This window comes from Macaca fascicularis, chromosome 13 (assembly GCF_037993035.2).
Source record: "Macaca fascicularis isolate 582-1 chromosome 13, T2T-MFA8v1.1".
NCBI classification, from domain to species: domain Eukaryota; kingdom Metazoa; phylum Chordata; class Mammalia; order Primates; family Cercopithecidae; genus Macaca; species Macaca fascicularis.
This window is the reverse complement of record NC_088387.1, coordinates 53,500,779-53,513,290: the sequence shown is the minus strand read 5'-3', so window position 1 is coordinate 53,513,290 and position 12,512 is coordinate 53,500,779.

Here is a 12,512-nt window from a genome sequence, read left to right as displayed (position 1 = left end):
TCCGCTGGGCTCACTCTGTCTGCTCAGCCCGGCAAGCTGGGCTCAGCTCATGCTCAGGCTGGGATCCTGCACCCACTGTGGCTCCACTCTCAGCCCATGGTTGAATAGGGTGTGCCACAAGCGGCTTCCACCTTGGACACCAGAATCTAGACAAGGGGAACGTGGTGGTGCCCAAAAACTCAGAGATGGCAGCATTCACGGAGCCCCAAAGGGTGTTACAGCTCTTGCTCGGGGAGTCCCGAGGTCTGAGCCCCTAAGAGATGTTGCAGCTCTTCACTCCCCTAGCTTGGCAAGTGGGAGCATGTCACAGCTCTCTTTCTCCTATAGTCTGGTGAGCAGGTGTGTGTGTTACAAACCCTTTTATTCCCACTGCCTGCATCTCAGTGGGCAGAAGGATGGGTTACAGCTCATTCATTTCTGTCACCTGCAGCTAGGTGAACAGGAGGATTAGCGCCCATTTGCTTCCACTGCCTGCAGCTTGATGAATGGGAGGGTGCAGCACCAGCAGCTGTTTTCACCTTTTTCATTCCATTCATCAGGTTCTGGGTTCTTATCCCACAACCAAGAGGAATGAGGTACATGGACACTGGAGAGTAAGTAAGGCAGAGAAGAATTTTATTGAGTGACAGAAGGAAAGCTCTCAGTTGTGAGGGGATCCTGAGTTGGTAGCTGTCTGTGTGGATAGGTCTGGGGTTTTCATGGCCTTAGAATGGGAGAATGCATGCTGATTGGTCCATGGGTGGTCTTTGGAAAAAGCACCATTCGATTGGTTAAAAAGCATCATCCAGAAGGAACCAATCAAGAAAGACAGGGTAAGATGGGGATAGGAGGTCTCACTCTGGTCATGGACCCTATCTGGAACAGGCGGCTCAGTTTATCAGACTTCAGGCCATCTTTGGCTTGATGGTTGGGTTTCACTGGGGACCTGTCCCTGTTTGCCTAGGAATTTGTCTGTCTCCTGTTGCTATCATGAGGATGAGGGGAGGGCAGTGAGGAATAATTGGTGGAAGGAATTAAAAAGGGAAAATAAAATTTTTGAGAGGAATGGATTTGCCCATACAGCTTGATTGCAGTAATGATTTTTACAGGTAGACACATATATCAAAACTTGACAAACTGTATACTTTAAATAGATGTCGTTTACTGTATGTCAGTTATATCCCAATGAAGCCATGCTTTGCACATACAAGGCTGTGAATCTGGGGACTGGCAGACACAGCGCCCTGTAGTGTGAGTAGCTGCCCAGGACTTTCTTTGCTGAGTTGCCCTGCTCTCAGCACTTTTCAGGGGCTGGCCCAGAAGTCAGCAGGATTTAAAGCACCATCCCTCATGTCTGGTGAGGGGAGCAGCATCCAATGGCAGCAAGATTGTCTGTCAGCAGAGGGAATCTCAGGCAGCTTCACTCCAGTTCTTATGATGGCAGGAGCCTGGCCTTGCAGCTTTAGAAAGATTGTCAAGCTAAAGACTTAATATTAGGAGGGCGACTGATTAATACTCAAAGAGTGAGAACTCTTAGTTAGCCTGAACTTTGCATCCCCAAAGCATTGTGGTATATCCAAATTTCGCTTGTGCAGGGATGGAGGAGGAAATGGGGGAATGTGGAAGGGAGTGAGGCGTGTCTGAGCAGAGTCAAGACATCACCAGGAAGTTGTTTTCCTAAACACCCCCAACCCCAAATCTCTCACATTGACCTGCTTTGCTGTAACTTGCCTCTTTTCTTTTAAAAATGAAATGTAGCTGAAAATTCCTGTTATTTTGGAGCTCTGATCAGTGGAGTTTTGCTTAGTTAAAAGTTTCTTGTAACTGGAGAAGTTCCCTCTGAATGACAGCTCAGAGGAAATAGAGTTTCTGAAGTGTGCAAACCCGTAAAGCCAAACAGCTTCCCAAACAAGACCAGAGTGACACAGAGGTGGCGAACCTAGCAGTGGAGAGCTCACACTGAGACAGAAGCACTGTTTGCTTTGTGTTCAGACAGGGAGCCTGTAGAAGACACTAACAGAGGATCATCTGCTGGAGTTGAATGATTTTAAATGATTCTGAATTTTTCTACCACTTCTACAGAAGGGTTTAATATCTCATAATCTGTAGACAGGTTAAATACCAGACCTGCTTCATTGGTTCCTAACTAACCTCTCTGAGCCTTGTATATGCATCTGTGATATGAGGATATTGATACTTAGCTTGCACTGTTGATGTGAGGATTAAATAAGATAATGTAAATAAAGCAACACTAACGTGGATGTTCAATATATGGTAGTTTAACAAGATGTTAACATGAGATTCTTTTTGTCTCTATTCAGTTGAAGCTCTCAAAAGAACCAGAACCAATAGTAGGTGGCAAGTACTCCCACATCAAAGCAATGTGGGACTTGCAAGGGGATGGCCAAAAGCCAGTTCTGCAACTCTTAGCTCTTCTCCCATCTGGAAGATCTAAAAAGACTGAAGAACCTCAAGAGGCTAGGTGAAAATTGGAGAAATAGTTTCTTTGGGGCAAACAGTTGCAGCGCAATGGAATTTTTCTTTCCCCTCCATGGGGTGGTGGGAGGGTGCTACCCTTTACCCCAAGCAGACTGTGAGGTGCTTCAAGAAGCCTCTGACTTTGACCTGTGTCAACCAGAATCTGTGTAGCCCAGAGGCTGGTGGCAGATCATGCCTGGAAACAGCCTAAAGGCCAGAGGCTGTGGCTGACTGGTGCCCTGGTGGTGGAGGAAATGGTTTCACTGGAATCAGCCTGTGCTCCTGTATTGCCAGGGTAAAGGATGCCTGAGTGAGTGCTTCCCATTGCAGACAAGCAGAATAAGGCCCTAGGGAGCTGGTGAAAATCCTGCCAAAGAGGACTGCCTGAACAGCAGGGGTATGATCTCAACAAAGGGGGTGACCACCCGATTCTCAGAGGCTGAAAGAGAAAATGTAGGCAGCCAGCAACAGGAACACAGGTGGCTTGCCTCACGGGAAGTGCATCTGAATGCTGCTGGGGTGAGGGTGGGGGTGAGGGGTAGAATAAATGTTTCTAAGCCCTCCTCCAAAAGGCAGCTTTGAATACCTACAAGCTGACAGGAGACCAATACTAGGTTAGGTTGGCACCAAGAAAGTACGACCTTTCCTGCCCCTGGCTCCCATTTGCCCCCAGCCTGCCTCATTTCTGGAAGAGCTGAAGAAAGCAGGGACAGGCACAGGACAGGGAAATAGAGAGGACCTTGCCACATTGGCCACCCTGCCCACTACAGGCTTCTCCAGTCTCGCAGTCCCGACTTGAAAAAGGCAGATTTCTTAACCTTATATGCGATTCAGGGTATTGGATGGAATGTTATATTTTAATTACTGAGTCAAGATGGTTTTGGGACTCAAAGTAGCTGAAAGTCTTTTTATTCTCTAAGAGAGATGGGGAATATGATAGAACCTGCCTGAGAGTCCATGCTGGGGTGGGGAAAGAACTGATTTGAGTGGGTTATGGGAGGAAAAAAATTAAAGGCTTATTCTGATGGCCTCCTAGGAACCTGGCTTATTCAACATAATTGTTATAGTAGCTATTGTTATAGGGAGATCTTATTCACAAAGACGAATGTGGCAGTCTTGAAGGTTTGCTCACCGCATATTCCCAGCTCTCTGTCTTCCAGGGACATGATAGGGCTGTACTTCCCAGCCCTTGGGTTTGGGAAGTACAATCAGTTCGCTGTTGAGCATTTCATTGTGGTGTAAGATCCTCTGGAGCTCTCTTTTCTCTATCAATGTACAGACCCACCCTACAGCCACTGTGTAGCCACATGTAGCCACTGAGCACTTGAAACTGGCTAGTCCACATTGAGATGTGCTATAAGTGACGAGGACATACCAGATTTCAAAGACTTAGTACAAAAATGCATGTAAAATATCTCATCAATAATTTTTGTATTTTACAACTTGTTGAAAAGATGTTATTTTGAATATAGTGGGTAAATTAAAAATATTACTGAAATTAATTTTGCGTGCTTCTTTTTACAGTTTAAAATATGGCTATTACAAAAGTTAGAATCACACAGGTGACTCACATTCGTGCCTTGTGTTATGTTTTAATTGGACAATGTGGTTCCTGACAGTTATTCCTTTTTCAGTCTGCATGGTTCCTAAAGTGAGGCTGTCAAAAACATGGGTAGATACCACAGACAACCGACAATGGGTGCATAATGGAGCAATGATAAGTGTTTGCTGTTTTAAAGCACTGGGGCTTGAGGTTGCTTGTTATTGCATCATGTATACCCTGGCTATCTCAGTTGATTTAGCGGGGAGGAGAAATGCAGCAGAAGTGAACTCACTCACCATCCTATCCTCTGAAATCTCCACAAATGTTTACTTTTCTTATTTAGATCCCTCATCTCCATGCCCAACAACTGGAAATGTCAGAATCATTTTAGACTTTTCTTCATCCTCTGTATTGGACTCTGGTTGAGTAGTAATTCAGGAGAATGGCAAATCTAATATCACTGTGTGCGTTTTCCTTTATCATCAATGTCTGGACACACAAGGGAGATAACTTTCTGCTTGTCTTGGTTTTGGGTACCAGTGAGGCCATCGTAAGGCCAGAAGACTCACTGCCTTAGTTTGGCCATGTGTTTCCTGTTACAGTGAGTGGTGCTGTTGGATAAAGCAGACACACTCTTTCTGTTGTGCCTCTTTTCCCATTTCCTGCAAAGTTGTAAGGTGCTGGGATTACCACAGCAGATGTAACTTCATTTGAGGAATTTGAGCTTGTTCATATTTTCTTGAGAACATTCATAGGGAATTTTCCTTTGATTCTTAAGCAAACTGTGTTTCAATAGGGAAACAATGCACATTTGAAGACATTAGGGATGGCAGCATCTAGCCTTTATCTTGCTGCTTAAGGAATTCAGTATAAACAGTCACTTTTGCAATCTTCTGACTCTGAAAAATCCTTGGTGGATGGTTATGGATAGTATTGGCTGGGTTGGAGTTCTCGGTTGCATTTAAGGCCTGGTGATAGACAATCAGTAGAGTTTCCTACTGTTATTAACCAGTTGTGTGCTCTTGGGCAAGTCTCTGGCTCTTTGGGCCTCTCCATGGCATATTAACATTAGAGTTTTCTAAGCTCATTCTGACAACATTGTGGAGACTGTTTGGAGCTAGGCATCCCTGGGAGAATAACGGCAGTCATACCTGTTGTCATAATCCAGGTGAGAGGTGACTAGGTTTGAATCAGAGCAGGGAAGGTAGGGCAGGTGGGAGTTAAGTTTGATTGACAGCTCCACAAATATTTAGAGGTTCCACCCTACGTCAGAACTGTGCTAAGATGGGAGGTAACCGAGCCTTGCTGTCTGCCCTCAAGAACCCCTCCTTCTTGGGGAGAGAAGAGCTCCTAAGTTAATGATTTCAGCATCCCCTGGTTGCTAAGTGCTATAATGGGCAGATGAGTGAGGACAAATGCACTGTTCAGAGAGGGCTTCCTAGAAATGATGGTAACAGAGCACAGCTTTAAAGGGTGAATAGGATGAAAAAGGTAAGAGAGATTAAAAAACCACCTAAGAGGAAGAACCAGCAATAGAGGAAAGATTCTAAGATGATTGCCAGTTTAGGACTTAGTGACCAGGATGATGGTCATTTCACTGATGAGTATAACAAATTCAAAAGAACAACTTTGTTAGGGGAAAGCATGATGCGTTTAGATAGGGAAATACTGAATTGAAAGTTCCATTTAGGAATCCAGGAGAGAATGCCCAGTAGCAGTTAGAGATCTACAGGACTGGAGCAAAGGAGAAAGGTCATGATGGAGTTTTACACTAAGGAGTCATTTCTGTGGGTATGAAGTGGTAAGAATGGGGGAAAATGCCCGGGGAAAACAAGAGCCCCTGCATTCATTCCCTCATGCGTTCAGTATACATTGAGAGTCCACTGTGTGGTGACTGAAGAAATGTGAGAGCAACCCGTAGAGTGCATTCCTTAAAGACAAGCAGGAGTGTAGACTCTTTTTTCAAGAAACCTGATTGTGCGGGGAAAGAAACAAATAAAGTGATAGTTAGGTGGAAAAGGAAACCAAGGGAGTACTTAAGGATAAAAGAAGCATGCTGGAATTGAAAATTTAGTTGAATTTTTAATCTACACTTGAAAGAAACTTTTCTGTCAATGAAAGAAAAAACATTTTCAGTTGATCATACACATAACTGTTAATATTGTTAAAATTTGCAGTGATTTCATCGTATTTATGTATTTATATATTTATTTTTTAAGACGAAGTCTTGCTTTGTCACCAGGCTGGAGTGCAGTGGTGTGATCTCAGCTCACTGCAAACTCCGCCTCCCAGGTTCAAGTGATTCTCCTGCCTCAGCCTCCCGAGCAGCTGGGACTACAGGCACCTGCCAACATGCCCAGCTAATTTTTGTATTTTTAGTAGGGACGGGGTTTTACCGTGTTGGCCAGGATGGTCTTGATCTCTTGACCACATGATCCACCCGCCTTGGCCTCCCAAAGTACTGGGATTACAGGCATGAGCCACTGTGCCCAGCCCATCATACTTATTAATGTAATTATTCACTTCTATCTATTATCTGATTCTTCTTTTCTGCAAATAATGGATGTAGAAGATTTATGTGTCAAAAGAAATTGATAGAACAAATGTTAATTGAACATCTCCTGAGCTGGATGTGTTACACAGGTGCGGAAAAGTGAAGACCCAATCCTGCCCTCTGGGGCTTAGCAGCTGTTTATAAAGATTAATGCCACAGAACCACATAGATGATCACTGTAATGAAATTATACCTTCACTTCTAGAAAATACCCTAAGAAGTAAGCAAATGGAAATGTTCAGGAAAGTCCAGAAAACTGACTTTAGGTGCTATTTGTGTTGAATGAATAACTAAAGAACTTGAGCTTTGCCTTTTTTCCTTGTAGGAAATGGGGAACCATTTATTAAAGGGGGCCTGGATATAGCCAGCTTGGAGGAAAGTGTATTAGTTCGTTCTCGTGCTGCTATAAAGAACTTCCCAAGACTGGGTAATTTATAAAGAAAAGAGGTTTAAAAGTTCTGCAGGGGTAGATAGGCCTAAGGAAACTTACAATCATGGCAGAAGGGGAGGCAAATACATCCTTCTTCACCTGGTAGCAGGAAGGAGAAGAGTGAGAGCCATGCAAAGGGGGAAGCCCCTCATAAAACCATTAGATCTCACGAGAACTTACTATCATGAGAGTAGCATGGGGAAAACTGCCCCCTTGATTCTATTACCTCTCACCAGGTCCCTCCTATGACATGTGAGGATTATGGGAACTATAGTTCAAGATGAGACTACAGCCAAACCATATCAGAAGGTGACTCAAGAGATGGGGAAATTAATTAGTGGACTACCGTAGTATATCTCTATGGGAGGTGAGAAGAATGTCGGTACTAGAAAGAAGGATGAACAGAACCATTTCAAAGGAAGAATCTACAGATTGCAATGAGTAAGATGGTGAGAGTTAAGAGGTGTTCTCCATTCTTTGGGAAGAGCAGTTCCTTAACAGAAAAAGGAAAGTCATAGCGTGAGGATGGGTTTGGAACATGAGTTTGAAGGTAAGGGGAGAGAGTGAGGATGCAGAGATTAACTTAGACTCATGAGCAAAGAAGTAACAGCTGAAGTTCTAGGAGATGTGTTCACCAGAAACGAATATGTAGAATTGAGAAACTGATACAGCTCTGTGTCAGGACACCTGAGAAGACTCAGGAGTGGAGATCAGTAGTAGAAAGATGAGCCAGCAAAAGGGTTGGTAAAGATTTGTTCTGCAGAAGAAGTGACTCAGAAGCCTAAGGAGAGGAGAGATTCTTCAAAAAAAGGGAAGTGGTCACAATGTCAAATGCACAAAGGTTAAGGTGGCCAAGATCTTAAAAAAGACAGTTTGGTTTGGTCATTAAAGCACTGTGGTGAGCTTCAGGGCAGAAGTTTCCAAAGAATGGTGAAGGGAGAAGTTACACTACAGAGAAAATGGGGAACAATGGTGAAAAAAGGAAAGCAATGGTCAGAGATTATTCATTTCAGAAGTTTGCTACAGTGAATTACATAGTAGAGAACTGGCCTGTAGCTTCCAGGAGTAAGAGGTTAACTCATTCATTTACTTGTTCAAGAGGCCTGTATGTATTAGACCCCACTAGGTGCTTGTTCACTGCTAGGTGAGTAAGGCAGGCAGGATCCCCACTATTATGGAGCTTGCATTCTAGTGTGAGAGAGATAGTCTGTAAATGATGAAGACAATTGCAGATATTAAAAGTGCTCTGATGAAAATGAAACATGGCACACAATAAGCACATTCCAATCTATACAAAGAGAAAGTGCATAGATTGAGCACAGTACGTCTGGTGCTTGATAAACTATGGGGAAAGTGGTAGAAGACATCAGAGAGGCAGAGAAGGAGTTTGTGTTTTACTCTACATGCAAGGGGATGCTATCAATAGATTTTAAGTAGAGAAGTAACGTGATTAGATTTATAACTTCTAAACTCTCTTAGGCTGCTTTGTGAAGAATGGACTGTATAGGGCAAGGCTTGAAGTTGGAAACATGATGGGAAGATGCTGAATAATTCATTCAAGGAATAAAAGTGGTTTAGATCCAGTTGGTACACCACAAATGGCGACAAGGGGTCAGCTTTGGACTATATTATGGTGGTAGAAACATTAATAGGATGTGCAAAATGATGTTGAAGGGAGAGGGTCTAAGAAGAAAGCCAAACGAAGGATGACTCATAGGTTTTTGGTCTGAGTGAAAGCTAGGACCATTTCCTGAGTTGGGAAGATGGGGTGAGGTGCAAGGCTATGGCCTGGCAGGGTGAGAAGAATCAGGGGTTTCATTTTGCTTGTATATGATGCACCTGGGTCATCTAAGTAGTGGTGGGGCTCAGAGAAGTGGTAAGAACCAAGTGAAAGGTGTTTCTCTTAGTGGAGAACTGAATATTTGTAGGTTGCAGATAGAGGATAGGAATATGCTAGAGATGGGAAGAGAAGAGGGAAATGAGGAAGGAGCATTTGGGAGTAGGTGGAGGAGGCAGAGGTGAAGAAGTATTGAACCAATGGCCCAGAGAGTGGATTGACTATGGAAAGCAGGGAGGATACACTCATGTGAACAAAGAAGTAGAGATGGATGTAGAAATAGAGTTCCACAGAGGTTGAGAGGAAGAAAGAGGACACCGCTGTGTCAAATGGCCCCAGACATGGCTCTAAATTAAAATAAAAAATGAGGTCATCTGTTGAGTGAGATTTGGGTGAGAAGAATTGTTGGGAGCTTGAGAAGAGAGGAGGTTTAGAACAGACCTGTGGGGCCCCTCAGCTGAGAATTGAGAGCATTTATCTCTACGCAGTGCAGAGGTAGAAAAGCCCTTGACCTTCGGAAGTCCTTAGTGATCTGAAGACAAGGATGAGGAAGTCAGTGGGAATGGTCTCGGTGCCAGGGGCCAGTGTGGAGTCTTTAGCAGCAGGTTAAGAGTGTGTCGGTAGATTAGGTTAAGGATATGTGTGGGATACCCTCCAGGGAGTCTGGAGGAGCCAGGGGGCTTTAGCATACTGAGTGGGGGTGAGGGGTTGGGCTTGTGGCATAGACAAAATGCTGGGTATCTTTGCCACAACATAGGAGTGTGAAAGTGCTGCTAAAAGCATCACCCACAGACCACCAGCAGCAGCATCCCCTGGGAGTCTATTAGTAACACAGGAGCTGAATCAAAGAGGGCATGTTAGCCAGATTCCTGGATGATGTCATATGCATAGAGTTTAGGATATGCTGCTCTAAGGAATGAGGCTTTAAAAGGTTAAATCCTTTTTATTTTATCTGTTTTGAGACAGTGTCTCACTTTGTCACCCAAGCTGGAGTGCAGTGGTGTGATCTTGGCTCACGGCAGCCTCCATCTCCCAGGGTCAACCAATCGTCCCACCTCAGCTTCCTGAGTAGCTGAGCCTACAAGTGCGCGCCATTACGCCCAGCTAATTTTTGTGTGTTTTGCAGAGACGGGGGTTTTGCCATGTTGGCCAGACTGGTCTCAAACTCCTGAGTTCAAGCTATCCTCCTGCCTCAGCCTCCCAAAGTGCTGGGATTATAGGCATGAGCCACTGCACGCGGTCTTAAATACTTTTTGAAATAAAAAACTGACCAGAAGACCTTTCTTGTAGATTAATTTGATGTATTTTACTTTTTAATATATCTTCATCTTTTTCTGATTTTAAAAAACATTGCACACTTGTTTTAGAAGTAGAAACTAAGGACACGCATGAAAAAGAGACTAACGTTCAGCCACATTCTTAAGGTTTGTTATGATACTAGAAGGAGCAGAATAATGGCTGTGGGTGTCTCCCAGAAGTTTCGTCTCTTCCAGGGAGTGGTCACTGAGAGGCAGTTTAACAGCAGAGCAGCTCCTTCCTGGTTAGGTGACCTTCAGCCAGTTACTTAACACAGCCTCCATTTTTTTAATCAGTAAAATGGACATGTGAATAATAGTACATAGGGTTAATATAAGGATTACATTACATTCAATCCTTATGAAAATTTACATATTCAAAACCCTCTGTGAAAATTTACATATTTCAATTATGTAAATACCTTAGGGCAGTTCCTGGTTCATAATGAAAGCTCAAAAAATATTACAATTGTATATTAGGACTGTACCAGGGTGAGAAATCACTAAGTTAAGCAAACTTTTAACATAGTGTAAGGATTGCTCCTGCTTGGAGGTCTTTGGGCCGCTTCAGATATAGACTATTGCCGTCAAGGTACTCACCTTTCACGACAGTTTGGGAGGAGAACCCTGGAGGACTGAGGAAACAAGATGCACCCCTCATCTGAAGATGCTCATCAGGGAATGGAAGCTGAGGCCTAGGCAAAGGGGGACAAGATGTGGAGAATTTGATTTGAGATGAGAAGCAACAGAGTAAACGCCAGGGTATTGGAATGGAATGCAGGCTGTTCTGGGGGACCTCTCATACATTTTACTTCATGTTATACCTTTTCTCTTTGTTACATAAGTTCACAGCACCAATATGGTTGCTGTTGCAATAACACAGCTGCAAATAAAAACCATAAAAACCCAGAAAGAACATCTGAGCTTCCCCTAACTGTCCTTGAATAGCAGTTAAGCAATTTGGAAATCCCCATTTCTGATTGTAGCATATCCGAAAGTTTAAATAAACACTGATGAAACACTATGTTAAGAGTTCAGCACAACCATGAGCAAGGTGATATAAAATGTTTAATGTCACGTGGCACCTGTAGGGTAGAAATTGTACATTATTTCTAATGCATTTAGTAACTAAGTCCTTTTTCAAAGTTCTTGTAACTGCAGGCTCTACTTGAACTACAGCAATACTGTATCTATGAGTGGGAGAATAATAAAAATCCCTGGTCTGGTCTTGCTTCTTTAATACCATCTGCCTTCCCTGGCAGATGTTTCCTAGAATTAGTAAGATAACAACCATTTACAGAATATGTAATCTAGGTCAGGAACTTGGTTATGTACTTTTCAAGAATTGTTTTATTTCACCCTCACCTTAATCCTTTGAGATAGTTCCTTTTGTTTTGTTATCACCATTTTATAGATGATGACACTGAGGCTCAAAAAGGTGAAGTAAATTGGCCAGGGTGACACAACTAGGTAGGAGAGCAGAGATGGGATTCAAACCCAGAGTTTGCACTTTCAATTAGTGCTGTTTTCTCTCCTTCCTACTCATACTCTTCCCAGGTGTACCATTCTAACCTATTGCTGCATTTAGTATGCACGGTACCAGGAATTCTCTAGCCTTCTGGGTTGCCCTTTGCTTTGGCATTCAAGTAAAGTAACTCCAGTCTTGTGCAACTTTCTGTGGGGAAGCTGGTGACCTCACCAATTTTCCCCCAAATTCTCGAGAGTAGAGGAGAAGACTTATATTCTTTTATCTGTCCTCATTCTAATTTCTTCCTCTTGTATTAGTTCTCATCACCTACCCCATGACATAAAGCGGTTACTCTAATTCTCTGCATACAGCCTCACCCTGCATATGCACATAGCTCTTTTTCCATTCCTCTAAACATCACTCCTCCAAAGGTATGAAGAGGTCGGCTGGTTTCTTTGGAAAGCAGGTGCTGAGACAAGAAGTAAGTGGAGGAGGTTTGATGAGAAGGGGAAGAAGTAACCCCATGACAGATAAAAAAGGAAGGAAGCAGAATTTGGGCAGGAAAATCCTTTGGACTGCAATGCAAATCTGCCACCATGGTTGGCCTTGAAAGACAGTGGCAAAGGGCAGTCTTTCCCGCAGACAGAGTTTGAGTGGAACACCTGGTGATAATATGCGTATGGACTCATACACAGTGACGGATGGTCTGTGCAGTTGTTCAAGGGCCTGTAAGGAAAGGACTGTAAGTTCAGAGACAGGAAGTCCAGTTAACTTTTAAAATGAACTCTATGCTAAATTCCAGTGGTATCCAATCTTTTGGCTTCCCTGGGCCATAATGGAAGATCAAGAATTGTCTTGGACCACACGTAAAATACAAGAACACTAACAATAGCTGGTGAGCTAAAAAAAATTACAAAACACTCTCAAT